General features: G+C 44.5%; 2 long non-coding RNA genes across 2 annotated transcripts; both read right to left on the bottom strand.

Annotated features, from left to right (window-relative positions):
* Nucleotides 1-2590: 2590 nt before the first annotated feature.
* On the bottom strand, nt 2591-16230 carry LOC309351381. The gene is made up of 3 exons (XR_014160803.1): nt 16055-16230; nt 4586-4639; nt 2591-3194 (listed from the first exon to the last, which is right to left on the bottom strand). It is a non-coding gene; the product is annotated as an uncharacterized lncRNA (long non-coding RNA).
* Nucleotides 9104-16044, bottom strand: LOC309351392. The gene is made up of 3 exons (XR_014160818.1): nt 15533-16044; nt 13097-13230; nt 9104-10996 (listed from the first exon to the last, which is right to left on the bottom strand). It is a non-coding gene; the product is annotated as an uncharacterized lncRNA (long non-coding RNA).
* Nucleotides 16231-22254: the final 6024 nt, after the last annotated feature.

The following is a 22254-nucleotide window of genomic DNA, read 5'->3' as shown; positions in this document are numbered from 1 at the left end:
TAATTTAAGTGGATGATTGACAACAAAGAAAATTCTCTGCACATATAGACCAAGTTGCAAACAAACAACACCAACAACAAAATGGAAAACAGCTAAACTAGTAATGTCTTGAGCAATATACAGGAAAGCAACTGAATTAGAATTGCCTTGGGTAATTTATTAGGACACTTGTTTTGATTATCCCAAAGTTAAAGAGGCAATTCCAGGGCAAACCATTTCCAGATTCAAAAGTCCTGTCCTAGCTGGACACAGAATGCCACCATTGTTGCCCAAATATATACGTTCTATTAAGTGCATCTGAAATAATTTTACCATTCTGCTAAAAGAGAGAGAAAACTGGATTTGAGCACCAAATTAGCTTCAGTGTGACAACTGTAAGTTATTGATTGTAGGTAACGCCACAGCTCCATTAAAACAGCAAGTTTTTATCTGATGTTTGGAGTGCGGCAGGAACAAGATGATCTATCCCATTCCATTTAGTTCAAAGATGAAGGAATCTCTCCCACCAGCCCCAGTGAGTCAATTAATATGGGGGGGGGGGAATGGTCATCCAACAGCATCTAGGGGGCCACAACTTCTCCACCCATAAGCTAGTTAATTCTCTGATTTACTCTGCTCTTTCTTCTCCTAACATGAATTCTAGAATTGAAGTGCCTCAGTTTGCTACAGCTTCCAAGTCCTTCAGCTTCACTGGTATCTTTTCCTCATTCAGATGCATTGATAAAACATGCAAAGAAGTAACCCGGATATGGCAGTACAGATAGAAGCATTCAGGCCTGGGATTTGCAGTGTTTTAGGAACAGAGGCTGATAGGAAGTTGCCAATACCTTGAGTTAGACCACTGGCCCGTCTAATCAGCCATGTCTACACTTCTTGGTAGTGGATGTTCTTCAGGATTTCAGACAGGTTCTTTCTCATCCTTACCTGGAAATGCCAGAAACTGAACCTGGAACCTTCTTCGCAGAAAGCACACCGAGCCAGAACCTTTCCAACATTAGCAGTGACTGTGGGCTATTTTACGGATTCACAAATACACTCCTGAACCTTGGTCAAAGACAGCAGAAAAAGAACCTTCATACAGCCAAGTATCCTTTTTTCCTACATTATACAGCTGTCCTGAGTATTGCTATAAAATACTGTATCTAACTATCAATACCTCTTGCAACCATTGCTCAAGATGCTACACTTGCTAGACCCTCACAGATGAAAAATCACAGCATGGGAAAAACTGGTGTTCGTATCGACCTACATTTTATTTTATAATTATCTTCACTGATTTTTTTTTAAAAAGTATAACAACATACATATCCTCAACCCTGCCTGCTCCCTTTCTTGCTTTGAATGCATAAGTGATTTCAGCCACAAATTCAGCACTGAGATTTTACATCTCCATTGCCTCCCTTTTCATAGAAATGGGCATTGCCAATAGACTAGAAGAGAAGCATACCTCTTTTGGACTTCTAAGTAGACAAACATCCCTGGTATTACAATTTTGTTTGTTTGTTTTCTTGCAATGAGGAGCAATGTAGAACCACTCTTCAACAGAATTGCTAACATTAAGAGCACCTACTCTATAGAGCCCAGGTTCAGTTCTTGGCATGTCAAGGTAGTGCTGGGAATGCCCCCTGCCTGAAACCCTGGAGAGCTGCTGCCAGTCAGTGTAGACAATATTTAGCTAGATGGACCAAGGGTTGAGAGAATCTCTGCCTGCAGGCATGGAAGTAGATGGAGGTTTATGCTAATCCTGGTCTGTGTTTGTTACTACTTGAACCTTCATAATTATGTCACCACCACGGACCAGGGTGCCCTTCCCAAATAGTTCTGGCACTTCAGAAACCCATTAGTGACTTTCGAAAGCCATTGCCGCTGATGTACAAAGGACTGCAGATCTCAAAAGAAACGTAAGAAGTCCGCTCAATTCACATTAATGGGTACTGACATCAAAATGTCTCTTGGCTTTGTTTAGAACCAGCTTTGTTTGCCTGAAAGTTAATTGCTTGGCAGATCTGAATAAGCAGGAGCCTTAAAAATTAGGTCGGGGGAGGGGGACCCCTCAGTTTTTCCTTGTAGTGTATACAGAATGGACACTCTGCATTTCTGGGAAAGGAAGCAGAAACATTCCCTTATGGAATGTTTTTCCCTTATGGAAATCAGCAGAGAGCAGACCAGGGACAAAACAAGAATTAGGCCACTTTCACACCATGCATTTAAAGCACTGTTATGCCACTTTAAACAGTCATGGCTTCCCCCAAAGCATTCTGGGAGCTGCACTTTGTTAAGAGTGTTCAGAGTCGTCAAGAGACTCAAATTCTCCTCACAGAGTTACAATTCTCAAAGTAGTTTGAGAGACAAGTCCTCTTCACAGGGAACAACTTTGTTATTGGGCATGTCGTAAGACTTTTAAAAAAGCAACCAATGTTGAATCTAAGGAGCAACCAAACAAAATGCCTGAGAGAAGAAAACGGGTGAAAGCAAGACCGGAAACTATTTCAGAGCTCTCTGATTTGCTCAATAATTCACACGCCTTTTGCATGGAAAATACACAGCACAAGAATCAAGAAGGTTAAAATAAAATTTAAAAGCCTCTCACTTCAGAGGGGGGAAAGAGAGGAGGATTTTTCTCTGTTATTTAGTATGTTACAAATAGGTTGTACAAAAAATTACTGAACTAATTTTAAAAATACCATTAAAAATCTTTGGATGCTAATTCCTGATGCATTTTAATTTCTTTCATGAGTCACTTCTACAGCCAGACCATTACTGATTGTCACATTGGAATAATTAATTTCATTACTCTACTCCGAAATCAAATTAATACTGAATAGAAAATATTATTGAAAACAAACACTGAGACCAATAGTCCAATCTCTCAGTTCTCCCTGCATGGTTTTTCTTATTACACATGGGGTAAAAAGAAAGAAAGAAAAAGAAGTCAAATATCCAGAAAGTGCTAGAAGGTCCCTTGGATGTAGTGACACTTCAGCCTGAGGGCAGCTTGGTTTTTCAAGACTACCCATCTGGAGGAAATCCAGAAAAGCCACATGAAGGTTTGGCATCTGCGACCTAGTGGCAAAACTACATGATCTACATTTAATACAGAGACGGCTAGGTAAACATCATTTGTCGTTCGGAGGCTTCTTTCTAGCTTCCACGTCTCTCTTGATGTCTTCAATCTTCTTTGAAATGTTCGGAACCTATTTGAAAGCAGAACAGGATATCAGAATCTTCTACTGTTCACAGAATTCCTTGTCTGCAGCATGGCGATACCATCATTAGGCCAACCAAAATGTCACAATGCAGTGAGCAAGCTTTCTATTTACTGTATTTTTTGCTCTATAAGACTCACTTTTTCCCTCCTAAAAAGTAAAGGGAAATGTGTGTGCGTCTTATGGAGCAAATGCAGGCTGTGCAGCTATCCCAGAAGTCAGAACAGCAAGAGGGATCGCTGCTTTCGCTGCGCAGCGATCCCTCTTGTTGTTCTGGCTTCTGAGATTAAGAATATTTTTTTTATTGTTTTCTTCCTCCAAAAATTAGGTGCATCTTATGGTCTGGTGCATCTTATAGAGTGAAAAATACGGTATCTTCATCAGTCTGTGTGGTAAGAAAGGCTGGGTGTTTGGCGGGTGGGCAGGGGGAAGAGAATTATTGTTTGGTTCTGAAACCCCACAACAGGGCTCTCTCTTTCCATCTCTCTTTTGTTCTGGTGTTCTATACGTAGTATGCTTAGTGTTAGGGTTTACACTTATTATAAGTTATTGTAAGTTTAAGTTAAGTCTGCTGCAACTGGATTTCTTATGGACAGTGCCAATCCTGAATGTATTGGATTTGTGACCACTATGCTCATTTGCCTTCAGCAGCAGTAAAGCTCTACTGGATGAAATACAATTGCCTCTGGTCTATTTTTGGGGAATCCTGCAACGTGTTTAAGTTGTTACTCTGCTAACTATACGTTGGAATCTGCTCTGGATTATGTTGAGTAGAATTTCAATGACATTGCCAACCTTTTTGGGCCAGTGGAAGCACTGGGATTTTGAGAAACTGCTGGGGGCACCTGTTACAAAATGGCTGCTGTGGAGGCTACATCACACAAAATGGCTGCCAACTCTAAAAGGGCAGAAAAAGATACTGCACAATGAAATGGTGTGGGCATGCCTTCCTTCATCAACTGTGTGAGGCGGGAAGCGCCTACATCAGGTCCTGCTTGTGGGCTTCATCTGGTTGGCCACTGTGAGAACAGGATGTTACATTACATAGACCACTGGCCTGATCCAGCAGGCCCTTCTTATCTTTTTAAGTATGTTAGATAAGAGTCAATGCAGCTGACTCCGTTTTTGGACTCTCCATAGGGGTATGGATATAGGGTCTGTCATGATGGGCTTCTGCACTTCAAAATTTGCTGATAGACAACTGGTACTGAGTTTTAAAATTTATCAGATTAACAAGGAAACAGGACAGAGTGGATTTCTAAGTGAACACGTGAAAATGGTATGAACCAGAACATGGAACTGCCTTACCATAAAACTGCAACCCCATAAACAATGTTAATAGAAGCTCAGCAGTAGGAAACTAGCAAAATAATACTTACATCATAGTTCTGGGCCAGATACATCCCAACTACATTGCCAAGTGCAAAACCAACCTAAAGAAGAAATAAAAAGGATAGACAAGGATTATACTTTTCTCCCATCTGGTGAATGTGCTTGAGGATATAACTTCTTTTCCATTAAGCTTTTTAAAACAAAAAACAAAAAAACAACTTTTTGCCAGTTTCAAAACAAACCTGATACTCATTAAAGTGTTTGTCACATTCTCAGCTGCTGGTTTTTGCCAAGTGGTTTCTGCTGCTCATAATGCTTGCTTCGGAAGTTAAGCTACGTAGCAAATACTGTAATTAATTCCTTCAGTCATGATTTTCAGTACAAATGCAGGAATTTTGTAAAAATTTCAAACTTCCTAGCACTTCACAAGCACCAGGGGATTTTTTTCATGGGAGTGGTGATGTTATGTAACATGCTAAAGGCATTGGGGGGGTCCCCCTCCTTCTCCTTACTGCCATTGCTGCTTGCAAAGGAGAAAGTGAACAATGGCCACTGCTTCCTCTTTGCTGCAATTCCCTCTCACCAACTCATCCACTCTGGGCTGGAGCACAGGCGATCAAAGGGGTGCCAATAATTAAACTGAGGGGGAGTAGAGCTGGCAGGGTCTCTGTGGTGGGCCCCTTCCCAGGTCACGGACCTTGGTGGATGTGCAACCATGCCATGCCCTGACCCCTGACACTGGATCCAATATGACTGCCTGCCCACTATGAAACTGTCATAGATCTAGGATGGGGAACCACAGACTCAGAGGCCAAATGTGGCCTTCAGGACTCTCCCCAGGCTGCACATGTCTTTCACGGGACACATCCTCCTTGAGTGTTTTTGCCTGGCTGGAAATGTGCCACTAAACATCAACAAGGTCTCTTGGTTTCCTGGAAGGAAGGCGGAGAAAAGTGTCTGTACACATATCGACTTTTGTGTGGTAGAAACACACAGTGGTTTCATCCACTTCTCTTTCTACGTTTGCATCCGCTCCCAACCACCACTGGTATATGGCCCCCAAAAGACTACCCATGAAGAAATGTGGACATCAGGCTGAAAAAGATTCCAAAACCCTGACTTAAGACAGACTAAAGGTTTATCCTAACCCAGCAGTGACCACTCTATGCAAAAGGGTTTTTGTTTTTCCCAATCCAGCATCTGAGAGCTTGGGCCTCGTAAACCTCCTCCATCTGGATGATAAAGTCCTCAAATCTTGCAATGTTAAATGGATAAATAAATGTGTCGCCAAGTGGTGAAAATATTTCAATGCCTGTGGTTGCTGGTTTAACCACAAGAGGATCTATTTTTCAGCCACAAAAGAAATGCAGATTTTATTGCCACTGGGTGTAGAAAGAGCTGTGGAATAAAAAAAATACGTACAGTAAAGTTAAAATTGCCTTAAACAATTAAACTTGGAAGTGGGGACACTATTTCAGGAGCTGAGAATTCATATATCACATTTTGTAGGAGCTAGTCAATCTAGTGCTTGCAACAGGAGAGCAAGGCCAATTTCGGATTGTGTGTGCCATGAAAAACTCAGTTTCACAACCCCCTTTGGCCCAAGGTCATCTAGTAAGCTTCATGGCTGCATGGGGTTTTGAATTGTGGCCATCTGGGTCCTGGTCCAACACTCTCAACCACTACACCAGATTGGCTTGAAGAAATTGTAGGTTATAAACCATACATGTTACCCTCACGCTAGGCACCTAAATGCCTCTCCAGTCATCATCTGAGAAGAACAAGTATGCAGTGAAGTCCTCACTCACTCCTAGTTCAAGATTTTAGGGATTGGGGTTGGCAATAGCATCTTAACATGTGGGTGGAAGGAGAAGGCTAGGCTAGAGGAAGATGGGAACTTCTCTTTCTGCCCACATTCACTTGATTGCATTGTGCCACTTCCCCTCTGGAGATTCTGATGCCACCACTTCTTAATCTGCTGCCATTAGGTCCCGGGAGAAACTGCCTTCAAATGGGGTTTCTTCCCACCTTGCTAGAGTATCATTTCTTCCAGCAAGGAATGAAATTGTCATCCTCCAAGTCCTTGGTAGAAGTGGAAGAACAAGAGGCAGGATTTGGGTCAGAGGAGAAATAAGGGGAGGTGACAGGAAGTGTGCCTCCTCTCCCAACAATGTCTCAGGGCAGAACAGATTTTGAAAATGTCAGATTGCTAGCAAACAATCTGCCTAACCCTTAAAATCTTGCACATAAAGTTGCTTGTGGATTGGAGCTTGGTGTGCCAATATCGGAATGCCAACTTTAAGAAATAATAATTAAGTATGACTTGTTTCCTAATTAACATCCGGCTACTAGGCAGCAAGCACGCAACAGAATAATAAAGAGAGCCGGCGTCTTCTGTCATGGTCATAAAACACATTCTTTTGGGGGAAATACCTTGATTAAGAAGGTTCTATGGAAAATTAAAAACTGGTTGCTCACTTTTCCATACCATCAGTTATTAACTTAAGATATGACTTTTCGGGAGGATGGTACGTTGCACTTATTTTCGTCAATTGGCACATTAACAGGCAACATTCTTGTTATGCATTTTCTTGCACGGGTTAAATTTTACTTGAAAAGCTAACAAAGCTTCTGCCCACCCCGCCCCCCATGTGGGTGTTTTGATATTAATTAATTAACACATGCTACATGCAGCTAAATAGTATTTAATACTAATTTCAGCGCTACACAAAGATAAACATGGTCTAATATTCATTTCAGTGCTGAAAGTCAAACAAACAGGTTGCATGGCCATGTGCTTGATAATAGCTCCTATAAAACTGCCTTGTTTTTTAAAAAATGAGTTTGTATTACATCCATTTTACTTTGTGTAATATGGTAAAGGTAAAGGGACCCCCAACCGTTAAGTCCAGTCGTGATAGACTCTGGGGTTGCGCACTCATCTCACTTTATTGGCCAAGGGAGCCGGCGTACAGCTTCCGGGTCATGTGGCAGCATGACTAAGCCGCTTCTGGAGAACCAGAGGAGCGCACAGAAACGCCGTTTACCTTCCCCCCGGAGCGGTACCTATTTATCTACTTGCACTTTGACGTGATTTCAAACTGCTAGGTCGGCAGGAGCAGGGACCGAGCAACGGGAGCTCACCCCGTCGCGGGGATTCGAACCGCTGAACTTCTGATCGGCAAGTCCTAGGCTCTGTGCTTTAACCCACAGCGCCACCCGTGTCCCATTGTGTAAAATGTTATTTTATGCAGGAGGAGGGGGAGGAGCCGAGGAGGAGGGAGGGAAGGAGAGCCATGGCAGCAAAGCGGGCAGCAGCCGCTTACACGGGAGGAGGGACAGACGGGAGCCATAGCGAGCCAGAAAAAGCGCCGCGTAGCCAGCAACAGCTGCTGCAGCCTCAGCTAGCAAAGGTCCATGCGCTCTCTAAATGGAGCAATGAGGCTGCAGAGGGACGACAAGGCACAGGAGGGCTCTGAGCCACGAGCGCAGTGAAAACCAGTAAAAAAGTTTTTAAAAAGGCTGCTGGGGACAGGAGGGCACGGGATGAGGGAGAGGGGGAAATTACGATTCTCCCAGCGTCTCAGCTGATCCGCTGAGCAGGACTTGGGTTGCAGGCGATTCGCCATTAGCTGCGTAAAGCAGCAAAGAGGGAGAGAAGGAGGAAAGCGGGAGAGGAAAGGAGCTGCTTACACTGCTGTAAGTGGCTGCTGTCTGGTTGGTGCTCTTTCCCTCCCCCCTCCCTGCTCAGCTCGCCAAAAAGCTCCTTTTCCACACACCCCACGCGAGCTCCTTCTCCCCTTAAACCCCTCTCCTGCATCATTAGCAGCATCCTTCTCCACACACCCCACGCATGCTCCTTGTCCCTTGAATGCTTTTCCTTCCCTCCCCACTTAAAACGTGGTTACAAAGCATGGATCCACATGGATCCTCAGGATTTTTGCACTGGGTCACCCCAAGTTCACCATCAGATCACATAGCATATCCATGGCTACAGCCTGCACAAAAAAACACACATGCACCCAGTTTCATGGGGCTGCAATGGCGCAAAAACGTGGTTACAAAGCATGGATCCACATGGATCCTCAGGATTTTTGCATTGGGCTACCCCAAACTCACCATCAGATCACGTCTGTGGCCACAGCATGAACCACAAAAATCATACATCCACTGTTTCATTTAGAATATTTTTTTCTTGTTTTCCTCCTCTAAAAACTACGTGCGTGTTATGGTCACGTGCGTGTTATAGAGCGAAAAATACGGTAGGTTGTTGTTTTTCAAGTCACTGGCTTCTTTTTACAGTCACATTAAACAAAGAACATTGCCTTGTTTATGATTTGCTGGACTCCGCTGCATATGAATGTGCAGTCACAAAACACACAGTGTACCCCAAAGTTATTTGCCGCATTCCTTGCTCTGAAATAGTGCAGTGCCTGAAACAGGCCAAGAGACATTTAGTCTAGCTGGAAGCTAAGACATCATTTGCATCCAACTCTTCTCAAAAAATGTTTCACATCGGCACCGTATCTCTTTTAACTAACATCCTAACAAGATTTAGGATATATATATCCCTACTCTTAATCCAAACTGCTGCTCCTTGCCCATCCAGCATTTCAGTACATCTGTCCTAATTTATCTTGGTTCCAACACAGTCATGCTTACCATTCCACTCTTAGAAAACAGATTTATGGACCTCAGTGTCCTGCTTCACTTGCCATGTACTTGCGGGTATCGAGGGGTGTGGTGTGGGAACAGATTGCATCTCAAAAGCCGCACCCACTCACTCCTCCTTCCCCCTCCCCCCCAACTCTTTTGCTTTCAGGCCAACGGAACATAAAATGCGTACCGGCACCATTCCATCGATTGGTGGTCGGAAAAATTGACTCTGAGGCAGTTGCTGGAGCATGTCAACGGGCAAAGCTAACCACAGATCAAATATCTATATGAGAACAACATGGTCTCAGCTGGCTCTGTCTATTTTAGGCGTGGGGAAAACTTTGGCCACCCAGATGTGGCTGAACTACAACTCCCAGCAGCCAGGGAAGAGGGGAATTGTTGTTCATTGACATCCGGTTTATTTGGACACACCTATCTTCATGTTGATGGGACACGGGTGGCGCTGTGGGTTAAACCACAGAGCCTAGGACTTGCCAATCAGAAGGTCGTTTGTTCGAATCCCCGTGACGGGGTGAGCTCCCGTTGCTCGGTCCCTGCTCCTGCCCACCTAGCAGTTCGAAAGCACACCAGTGCAAGTAGATAAATAGGTACCGCTCCAGCGGGAAGGTAAACGGCGTTTCCGTGTGCTGCTCTGGTTCGCCAGAAGCAGCTTAGTCATGCTGGCCACGTGACCCGGAAGCTGTATGCCGGCTCCCTCGGCCAATAAAGCGAGATGAGCGCCGCAACCCCAGAGTCAGTCACGGTCAGGGGTCCCTTTACCTTTATCTTCATGTTAAGAACATAAGAATAGTAAGCTAGATCAGGCCAGTGGTTAATTTTGGCCCAGTTCTCCATTCTGTTAAGGCCATCTTGCATCCTGATTCTGTGCTCCGTGGCATTCTGTGTCAGGTAAAGCCTGGTAACAGAGCATGTAGATGGGGAAAGGGGTCGTGTTTCTATTTGGCAAGCTGCGATGCTTTGTGCAAATGGAAAGTTCATCACAGCACAACACTGAATCCCACCCTCAGAGTTTAGGGTAGTGGCAACCATGTACTCTGGCACATTTATTTCGGAGTTCATAAAAGGTCAGTTCCTGAAGCAAAATACCCTCCCCCTGTGGGGCCTACACACAGCTCATCTTCCGATATTTTAAAGTACTTTTTTACTTGCTGCGGCATCTGCAAGTGGATTTAAATAGTCTTAGGAGGAAAAAAGCTGGCAGCCAATTTGACAATCGGCAATTTGCATGCCAAGTGAGGACTGCAAAACATTGGCTGGAATGTATAGGGCTTCCCACAGTTATCCTAATTTTATGCATAGTCCTTTAAAAAAGCACATAGCTACTTTGGTCTTTGAAAAACAAAAGCCCCGTTTATGAGATTATCCCTTTATCTGCCTACAACAGTCTTAACTAGGAAGGAGCTGAGTCCCGACACTGTATGTTACCAAAACAGGGAAGAGAAGGCAAGGCTGAATATGTCAGCTTTCCCCTCTTCCATTCTTCCGGTTCTCAGACACTAATCAGAAAGTCTTCTACAGAAGTGATTTTTATTGTGGATTTGCAACACAAGAGAACATCAGACATCTACTCCATCAAAGAAGAATACTTAAGGATGCCCTCTCTGTTGCGAGTCTTATCTGTCGTTTTGTCAGAGGAATAAGAGACAAAGCCAGAGAAATAAGAGACGTCCTTCGAACGATTCCGACTTTGCTTTGGATTGTGAAGCATTAAAAAAAGAAAATCAATAGCAACAACAACAAAAGGCCGACTCTCAACAAAGATCAGCATCTGAGCTAGGTAGCTGTATAAATAAAAGAGAAAAACAAATTAAAGTCTGATTTACTGTAAAATTACACAAACACCCACAATAATTTAATTAAAAGTCTGGACTTGGAATTAAATATGGACACAGGATGCCATTTACAACAGCCTTCCCTAGTCTGGTTGTCCTCCAGATGTTTGGGACCACAGATCTCATCAAAGCCAGCCAGCATGACCAATGCTCAGATGCAGTCCAAAAAACATCTGGAGGAATCTGGTTAGAGAAAGTAGCTTTAAAGGTTGCAAGACTCTCTAAGCATGTCTCTGAGCCACAATCACCAGGAGCATCACATACAAAGCCCAACAAAAAACAGAACTTTAACATGTAGACCACACAGAGCAAATTTATTAAAATTGGACAGAGAGATGTGCTGCCTGGGGGCTGATTTGTAGGATTGTGATTTCCAAACTGTGCTGCAAGAAGATAGTAAGATCACCTCCCAGGGAAAGCCTAGGTGAACAGATGAGTTTAAAGTAGGTGCCTAAATGCCAGTAACTACCGTATTTTTCGCTCTAAAAATTGAGGGGAAATGTGTGTGCGTCCTACGGAGCGAATGCAGGCTTGTGCCATAGCCGCACGCAACCCCTCCGGCAGGGAGAGGTTGTGCACAGCCTGTACGCTGCTCTTTGGGGCTGGGGGGAGGGATTTTTTTTTATTGATTTCCCCGTCTAAAAACTAAGTGTGCCCTATGGTCCGGTGCACCCTATGGAGCGAAAAATACGGTAGGTACTCATCTGATGTTCACTGGGAGCGCATTTCAAAGGGAATGTGCCGCCACACCCAAAGCACAGATTGCCCAAACTTCAAAAACCTACTGCGCATCAGTTTGCCATCCTATGTGTCTTCCATGGAACTCTTGCACATTTTAGAGGATGCTGGAGGGCGCAGACCAACTGTTCATTCTACACCCCCATTTCCGGACTGTTTTAGCTGATTAAGACATATTTTATTCTACTTCCCTGTATTTTCAGGAATCCTTTTTAACGGTTATGTTGAGATTATGTTGCTTGAGCATCTGGTTGGCCACTGTGAGAACAGGAAGGTGGACTAGGTGGACCCCTGGCCTGATCCAGCAGGCTCATCTCATGGTTGCCTTGGGCCAGTCACTCACTCTCAGCCTGATCTACCTCGCAGGATTGTGGCAGGGACATAGGACGCTGCCTTAGACTGAGTCAGAGCACTGGTCCATCTAGCTCAGTATGGCCTATCTATGCTGACCAGCAGTCACTTTCAATGGTTTCAGACGGCTGTATCTCCCAACCATATGTGGAGGTGCCAAAGACTGAACTAGAGACCAGAATACAAAACATGTTCTCTTCCACTGACCTATGGCCTTTTGTGTCCCGAGTTCCCAGGAGGAAGGGTGGAATAACAATGCAATTCAATTGCCTCTTGTACTCCGGGATCTGTGTTCAAGCACACAGAATGTCTTTCAATAAGAAACCCGGTAGCTCTGTTTATGGGACCATGGGCCTAATGTTTACTGGAAAGGGGACATGTGAACCTCTGAACTTTACATGCACCTTACTAATGCCTGATCAAAATATAGCCAAAGCTCAGAAAGCAAACATCTGTGTGGCACTGTATTTCAAGAAGTGTAAGAATCAGGGATGTCATAAGCTGCCCAAGTGAGTCCCAGGAATACAGCAGGAACAATCCAGTGGAAAATTAAAGCACGTATTTCCATTTCAATGGGACAGTTCATTTCAATGGGACAGTTAAGCATATGCTTGACCCCTCCCCACAGAAATGGCTTTAAAGTGCTTATGTGGCCGGCTCAAGGGTGGCTAGGATTAGTATTCTGAGCCATTATAGAAGATCTTGACAGGGAGGTGAGTAATCAGGTGATTGAAGGGAATCTCTGGCCTGCCTTGATTATAATGGACAACCAGCAGACATCCAGACTTCTACTGACTATGGACAGCTCATTCGGTAGAGCATAAGACTCTTAATCTCAGGGTCATGGGTTTCAGCCCCACGTTGGGTAAAAGATTCCTGCATCACAGGGGGTTGGTCCAGATGACCCTCATGGTCCCTTCCAACTCTACAAGTCTGTGATTCCGGTTCTCAATGTATCACTTGAAAATGCTGGAAAGTTGTTCAGCTCTTGGTGCAGATGCCCTGGCCAGAAACCATTCCGTCTCCAGCATCCCACCTTTCCTTTTTAACACGGCACTGGAGCAAGCAGTAGTTGTTTTGCAATAGGGTAGCAACTATGCATCACGGAAAACAGCAAGAGAGAACACCAATGTGCAAAAGATTTGCATTTGCTAATATATATGTAATACAGTGGACACTCGGGTTGCGAACGTGATCCGTGCGGGAGGCACGTTTGCAACCTGCAGCATTCGCAACCCGCAGCCCCGCGTCTGTGCATGTGCGGGCTGCGATTTGGTGCTTCTGCACATGCGCCGAAACCTGGAAGTAACCCGTTCCGGTACTTCTAGGTTTGGGTGCATTCGTAACCCGAAAACGCGCAACCTGAAGCGTCTGTAAACCAAGGTATGACTGTACATTATTTGCAGTGCACGGATACATGTGGCTGACTTACCTATCCACATGAGGGTGTGACTACATTTCTGAACCAATATTTAGAAATTTGAAGTTTCATTAATTCAACATCCAGGTTGAAACATAAGAAAATCTCTGCCGGATCTGGCCATAGGTCCATCTACTCTGTCATCCTGTTCTCAGTGGGCAACCAGTTGCCAGCAGGAAGCCTGCAAGCAAACAGGACCAGAGCACAACAGCCCTCCCCCGAAGGACTTGAGACGACATGCACAGAATTATGCTGTTCAGTCCCACTGATTTCAAATGGGGTTTATTCCCAGGTACGTGGGTCTAGGATTGCAGCAGCAGCAGCTCAGTGAAACAAACAGGGGAAGAGTGGAAGGCATGAACCTTATCAGGCATGAAACAAGTTGAACTTTGGATATGGTATGGATATCTTGTTTTTCTAGAGACAGCTAGAAAAAGAAAAAGGAAACCCACAGCTTGGGAACTTCTGGTATGTTGTGGGCACTAACAACCACTGGCCCAGCAAACTGCCTCACTGTGTCACAGGGATAAATATGTCAAAATGCATTAACAAATATCAGGCGCTAAACCAAAACACTTAAGCAAAACTGGTGCAAAGATATTGTTGCATCAATCTAAAAGGAAAGTGCATAGGCCCCCAAATGAATCATAGTCCTGGGAATCCCAAGGGGAAATTTGACAGGCACTTAATAATTGTGTTGGTCCCCAATAATGAGGAATGCACTGTTAAAATGGTGGAGCACCCAGTTTTGAGATGCGCTTTTGAACACATCAGGCATGATCTAGCGCCTACTGCAGCAACCAGCAGGGCAGAGGTGGGGAATCTATAGCCCTCCAGACATTGTTGGGACTACAGCTCCCATCATCCCTCACTGCTGGCCATGCTGGCTGGGGCTGATGGGAAATGAAGTTCAGCAACATCTGGAGACCCACAGGTCCAATAGTTCCAAAATATATACAGGACACATTTGGATGGCTTTATTTGAAACAACAACCAGTGTTGTTTTCTGAGATATGTTAAGGGGTTGTACGGCCTCTGGAAAGTGCTGTCAGGCTGCATGAAATAGATAGCTTAAGGCAGAGGGCATACAAAGATGACAGTGTGGGAAAGCAGCTTGATTTGTTTGAAAAGACAAAATAAGCCCAGGAATGTATCAAGAAGGTGCTAGGAACAGCCAAGGGGAGATGGCTGCTATCTTGATGCCCTGCTTGTGAGCTTCCAAAGACATCACTAATGGAAAGAAAACATTAGGCTGGCCAGACCTTCCTCAGAGCAGTTATTCCGCCCTTATGATTCGTAAGTGGAACAGAAGAGCACTTAACCCATGTGAAATGATGCTGAGAAAATACTGAACAGTGTGATTACAACAGCAGTTTACAGACACTGCCAAATAGATGCCACATTACTGAGCTGCTGTCAGCTGCCACAAATGTGGGTCAGGAGAAAGCTTTCATCCTTAGAACAATTGGGATGGGGAAACATTAGACACCTCTGTTTTTGTCTCTGTTTGTTTGTAAGTTGCTTTGAGTTGGCCTGGGCAAGACAAAAGTGACCAACAAATTTAATAAACAACAGACCTTGGGTGTGGGAAGGGATATACAGTGGTACCTTGGGTTACAGATGCTTCAGGTTAGACTCCGCTAACCCAGAAATAGTACCTCGGGTTAAGAACTTTGCTTCAGGATGAGAACAGAAATCGTGCTCCAGCGGCGCGGCGGCAGCGGGAGGCCCCATTAGCTAAAGTGGTGCTTAACCTCAGGTTAAGAACAGTTTCAGGTTAAGAACGGACCTCCGGAAGAAATTAAGTTCTTAACCCAAGGTACCACTGTATAAGTTTCCAGGCTCACAACACAACCTTCTTTGTGCATCTATTCAGAAGTTTGAAGTCAGAGGGACACACTCCCAAATAAATGTTTTACAGTGCAATCCTACACACACCTACCCCACTGCTTTTCTTGGGGTTTACTCCCACTTACAGGCTTGCCCTCTCGATGCCTTAATTTATTCCTCTGCTCATTTAAAAGGTGGGGGTGTCTTTCGTAGGCAAACCACCCTCTTTCTCTTCTAGAGGCCCAATGTGACTGCAAATTCGCCTCTCTTCCTCTGCCCTCAGTAGATCGGGGGATCAACTGGTCGAAATCCGGGTGGCCTACTACTGTACAGCAAATCGGTAAGAGTTTCTTGACTCCCCCTCTGTTTTACAGTGGCAGCGACAGAGAGACCTTCCCAACTAATGAAAGGAAGACGGTTAACCTAGGGGACACTTTACCCTGAAAGCACCGCGAGTTGCGTTCAAGTTCTGGAACGGAAAACGGGGATCTGTGCCCATTCTAACTATGTGCTCTTTTGCGCTCGGCCCTGGTTGGGGGATCTGAGCAAGAGAGAGAGATAGAAAGAGAGAGAGAGAGAGAGAGATCTCCAAAGGGCGGCAGATCCTGACGCCTGCCCATCCCTGCTCCAAGTCAACCCAGCCTCTGCGCCCCTGAGAAAAGACTCACCAAAAACTGAAACATGGTGCCTGCGCGCAGCCGCCTTTTTCCGCCCCTCCGTTTCCAGTTGGAGAACCTCAGGCGCAGCACAGAGCATCTTCTCTTCCGGGTGCCCGCCTCCCAACCCAACTCCGGCTTCCCTCACTGGCTGAGCCTTTAGACGGGCCTCTCAGGAGCCCTATGCGGGGCGCTGCTTGCTCTCGGCGGCGCGCACCTTAGGCAGCCTCGCTTCCTCCCTTCTCCGCCCTGGTAGCTTCGGGAGGGGAGGGGAGGGAAGGGCTGCGCAGGCTGATGATTCAGCGGCGAAGGTGGCGCTTGGCTAAGCTCAGTTTGCGGCGCCGACCGAGCTGCTTCCGTTACGTTGCTTGTCCAGGACCTCCATACACGCAATTCCCAGGCTTGCATTCTGGGGAGGAAGTTGCTTGGGTGCTGCTGGCGCAGTGGTTTGACTTCACCCCCCAGAGGCGCAGGGCATCGCCTCTGGAGACAGACGGGTACCAACAACAACAGTACCACCACCTGCGGGTCACAGGGAGGTCTACAATATAAAAACACAAAAATGCACAACTGTAACAATCATAATGATACGCACACACACACCAGTTTAAAAATCCATAGATGGTTTAGTTAGGCAAAGGGCTGGGAGAAGAGGAATGTTTTTGCTTGCTGCCTAATGAAGACGGTGCCCGGTGAGCCTCCCTGGGGAGAGGATTCCACAAGCAGGGAGCCAGCCTTCATCAGTTTGGTGGTTCATTTTCAGAACTTTTCCCAACTCTTACAACTGCCTTTTTGAAGCGAGGTGACCAGAACTGCAGCCATGCAATCCTATGCATATCTGTTGTTGTTTAGCCGTGTCCGACTCTTTGTGACCCCATGGACCAGAGAACGCCAGGCTCTCCTGTCTTCCACTGCCTCCAGCATTTTGGTCAAACTCATGTTGGTGGCTTTGAGAACACTGTCCAACCATCTCGTCCTCTGTCATCCCCTTCACCTTGTGCCATCCATCTTTCCCAACATCAGGGTCTTTTCCAGGGAGTCTTCTCTTCTCATGAGGTGGCCAAAGTATTGGAGCCTCAGCTTCAGAATCTATCCTATACAGTGCTACCTCGGGTTACATACACTTCAGGTTACATACGCTTCAGGTTACAGACCCCGCCAACCCAGAAATAGTACCCCAGGTTAAGAACTTTGCTTCAGGATGAGAACAGAAATTGTGCTCCAGCGGCGCAGCAGGAGGCCCCATTAGCTAAAGTGGTGCTTCAGGTTAAGAACAGTTTCAGGTTAAGAACGAACCGGAACGAATTAAGTACTTAACCCGAGGTACCACTGTCATTATATGTTTGTGTGTTTCTGTTAACAATGTGCTTTACTGTCCCAATCAAGGAACTTGTTAAAAATAAAAGTTTTTTGTAATTGTAGAATGACAAACAATGCCATTTTGCTGAGGACAGAATAAAGTGTGTGTGTGTGTGTGTGTGTGTGTGTGTGTGTTTCGTTCCACCACTACATTCCACAAATCTCCCATTTTTGAATGGAAGTAGCCTTGCTACTTCAACAAAGTTGAATGAGTCAATGGAGGGCACAGAGGAAGTTGTTTATTATTATAGCTGATAAATGGGATTCATGTATCAAAATGGTCATGTTTTGTCTTAGCTGTTAGAAATGCATTCAAGTTTGTTGAATAATGAAATTTTACAAAACAAACACAAGATGGCACCAGAGACCCGCATTAGTGGATTTTTCTCAGTGGAGATACTTTATTCATTTAATGACCACAGAAACGGAGTAATAATCTCCAATCTACAGGGGGCAAATTTGAACATTTCCCCATCCAGCTATATACCTGTGACTCTCAAGGAATTTTTGGACTCCAACTCCCATCAACCCCTTTCATTTCATGCTTATATTTCCTTCAGTAATTGATATAAGCAAGCTTTGTAAATAAACCTAGCACAATGACATTTTGGGCAATGGAAGCTAGATGGCAATGTTTCCCTTTGCAAATAGTTTAATCATTCTTCCACAATAATTAGGAACATGTTCAGCTTTTTCAAGTTCTGGGTTTTTTTGTTTGTTTTGCAATTCACATACATGGATGGTAAAGTGTAATAACAGCTGAAATATGTTGTGCTTTCCTTCCCAAAGCCACACCAGACTTTCTGTTTATTCTGGAACAGGAGACTTTGTTCTACCGACTTCCTTGAACCTAGCAGATAAATAACTCTGGTATTCAGCGACACATCACTGAAGTGATTTAGCAAATGTGCAGATCCCTCTGGGGAAATTTCACTGGTCTTATGCAAAGTGATTTGGTATTTTTCCAAATTCCTCAGGTGGTATTCATCTGAAGACCCACACTTTATACTTTGGTTTTGGTTGGTATTTGATTGGCAATGTTCACCTTACACCTATGAAATTATTTATCCAGGTTGGCCTTTAACTGCGGAGAAGGACGAAAGGCTCAGTGGTAGAGCACATGCTTTGAATGCGGAAGGTCTCAGTATCTCCGGGTAGGGATGGGACAGAACCCACTCTGAAACATTGGAGACCCACTGCCAGTCAGTATGTGCAATATTTAGCTAGATGAACCAAAGATGATCTTACGTTCCTGTTTAAATCAGTCCTTATCTAAGAGGAAGGGCTGTAACTTAGGAGCAGGGCATCTGCTTTGCATGCCAAAAGTCCCAGGCTCAATCCCTGATGTCTCCAGGCGCAAGATCACCTTACATGTACCCACTTGACCATTTAGATCAGGCATAGGCAAACTTGGCCCTCCAGATGTTTTGGGACTACAACTCCCATCATCCCTAGCTAACAGGACCAGTGGTCAGGGATGATGGGAATTGTAGTCCCAAAGCATCTGGAGGGGCAAGTTTGCCTATGCCTGATTCAGATCAACAGAATTGGCACTACAGGTGCCACATAATTCTCATTCCACATTTGTAAGAACTCGATCATTGGGCAGCCCCTGCACTTTGGAACTCCCTGCCTATTGAGATTAAGCAGGCTCCTTCACCATAATCTTTTCAGTGCCTGCTAAAAACATTCCCGTTTAGACAAGCCTACCCAGATGCTTAGAAAGCTGAGGTTATTTTAATCTGTTTTAGTATTCTAACTTTTGCATGTTTTGCAGTAGGGTTGTAAAATCTGTTTCGATTTTATTGCCTTGTCTTTTTGTAAACCGCTTTGAGGTTTGTTTTTACAATTCAGTGGCTTATAAAGTTAATGAAATAAAATAAAGAAAAACGAACCAATATGCCTCTGCTAGGCAATGTAGCATTACTGAGGTAGGTGCGCAGATTCCTTTTTCCAGCAGCAAATCATTATGAGCATAGGGTGGTACACTTCTACAATTTGTTTAATTGCTCCAGCATCAAGATCCAGTATCAGGCATTTCAAAGATGCTGCAACTTGACCCAACATAATAAATGGACTGGTCCCCTCTGTTCTGCTCCATCTCAGTGACATAACTAGTCCCAGAGACCACTTTTCTTCTGGCTGTGCAAAGTAAATAACTGATCTCGGAAGTACCATATTCTCGGCTTGGTATTGCCACGGGCAGTTTTCTATTTATTTTGCTCATCTGACTTTTTCTTTCTTTCTGCCACCAGCTTAACTGCACACTTTTTTTGCTCATGCATATTAAAACTGTGCTTTGTGGCAGGGGATGGGGGGGAGCAGTTGAGAATGCAATTATGCACACAATTGAATCAGCAAGGAAGAGTGTGTGCGCTCATGGTTGCCAAAAATTAAATTTAGTTTGCTGTCTCCCTCCATGAGCTGAAAAATACAATAAAAACAAACTATTTCCTGCCTTTTCATGCAACCCAAAATCTGCCTGAGGCAGCTACCTCACTCTGCATAACAGCAGAGCTGGGCCTGAGAAGGAGTCCCTGAGAAGGACTTCCTTGCATGAGATGTGTGGTCTTCCCAAGCTATCATGTTTTGTCCTATATGCTTGATTATTCTTTGTTTCTACATCCTGGTTTGGTCCTTGTAAAAAAGACTCCTGCATTGCAGAGTTTGGACTAGACGAGCCTCGTGGTCCCTCCAACTCTACAATTCTACGATTCTATGACTCTATGATTCTACAGGCTTCTACACAGAGTGGTTTCTGAACATTTTGGAAGTCGAAGGGACTTCCGGAACCGATTCCGTTCGACTTCCAAGGTACCACTGTACTTCTTAGGAAGCAGGAAGAAGTGCTCTAAGATCTCCTAGCCATGGCACCACGCTAGGTTTCTGTTATTCCTTTTTGCAAAGACAAACGGTGCTTTGCTTTTGGAGCTTCCTACACCAGTGCTGCCATAGAAAGTAAAAATGCTTCTGTGTGTGGGGGGGGGGGGGCAGAGGGGAGTTTGTTTATTCATTTATAACCTGCTTAACATTCAAGCAAAGTCTCTAAGCGGTATACAAATCTCATTATAGAATAACAGCAATGTTATTACTAACCATATCATTTTGACGAAACAAAATACAAATTTAGCAACCACATTCCATGGTCAGAGAAAGCCTGGGCAAATAAATGGGTGTAAAACCAATCATAGAAGGAGCATCTCCTATGGCAGAAGGGAGAGCTGTCCAATGTTTGTGTGCGCTCCCCTCCGCTGTGTGTGCAGGTGCTGGCATGCGGACCTTGGGTGAACCTTCAATGTGGCCCTCAAAGCACTCTAGTAAGCTTTCCATTTTTGCTGCTTGCCTTGGACTGGGAAAAAATGGAGTTCAGCTACGTTTGGCTCAGATGGTTCATGAATTGTGGATATCTGATGCAGAAGAACCATAGGAACACAGGAAACTGTCTTATGCAGAGTTGGACAATTGGTCCATCTAGCTCATTCTTGTCAACACTGACTGGCAGTGATTCTTTGGGATTTCAAGGAAGATGGAGATGCTGGGGACTGAACCTAGGAACTCCTCCTCCATGTGATGTAGAAGCTCTATCACTCGGCTGCAGCCCCTCCCCAGCAAAAGGGGGATACAATTTTTTTTTTTTTACAATTCAGAGCTATGTTGTTGTTGTTTTGAATATTTTTATTAGGAATTTCAACATAACAATTTATCAAAAACATATCATCCTCATTCCCCCCCCCCATTTTTCCCTCCCTCCTCCCAAAAAAGAAAAACCCACCCATCCCCCAGACTTTCCTCAGCTCCTTTCTCTGGTTTTTCAGCACATTTTAATTTCTGCTTATTATAAAATTGTAAAGATCCTTAATTTATCTATCTATATATTAACAATAAGAAGTTTGTGGATATTTATTCAAAACCTGCTCAGGAGTCCAGTTCATTTTGCTGTTTCTTTAAGTACTTTGTAAAAGGTTCCCATTCTTCTTTAAACAACTCAGAGCTATGTTGGACCCCACAGAGCCAGTCATCAGATGTAGAGAATTCAGTCAAGTATCACATAAAAGGAGCACAGATACTGTCAAGTTACTGCAAGAAGCAACTGACTGTGACTCAGCCAACTTCACCAAAGCTTTGCTGCCTTCCTAGAAGATCTGAAAAGTCTGGAACCTCTGCTTCAAAGGCAAGTCTGGATTGTTGGAGATGCTCTCCAAGTTGCAAAACTGCTTGGAAAGTAGCTACATAATCCAAGTGGCTGAAATTTGTTCACTGGAGTCGCATGGGACCATGGGCGGTGCGTGGTTTTTTAACAGTAGGCACGCAACCTCAAATTGAACATGAAGATTTATTAGTGATGCAGCAGAAACTAGGCACAATTATCAGCAAGCTGGGAACTGAGATCTGCGTATCAATGGAATGAAAGCAAGCGGGCTTCAATTGTGATTTTACTTTATTTTATTTCATTTTATTTTGGCAGCACAGCATCCATAAGAGCTTCGCATTCGCTCGCTGCCTGGTGCGAAGTCACTGCAGGTTTCCAAATGCACTCAACACAACCCGACAGCCTTGTGCAATTCAGGGTTCAGCTTATAATGAGCCTTATTGTATTGTGCAGCATGAGTTACATTTCCAAAGTCTTTGCCCCTGAGTAATTTTCTCATCACACTGTGAAGCCCTGTGTTCTCGGTATCATTCTGTTTCTATTAACCAAAATATGTTATCGTCTAAGCACTTAGCAGTTGGATTCATCAGGACGTATGTATATAAAACTTTTGACTGACCAAGCAAGTGCGCTGATTAATCTGGCACACACACACACACACACACACACGTTCACAGAACTACAGATGACACGTATGACACGT

The sequence above is a fragment of the Podarcis erhardii genome, assembly GCF_964252035.2.
Source record: "Podarcis erhardii genome assembly, chromosome: 10".
Classification (NCBI taxonomy): Eukaryota; Metazoa; Chordata; class Lepidosauria; order Squamata; family Lacertidae; genus Podarcis; species Podarcis erhardii.
This window is presented reverse-complemented; position numbering and strand designations above follow the sequence as displayed.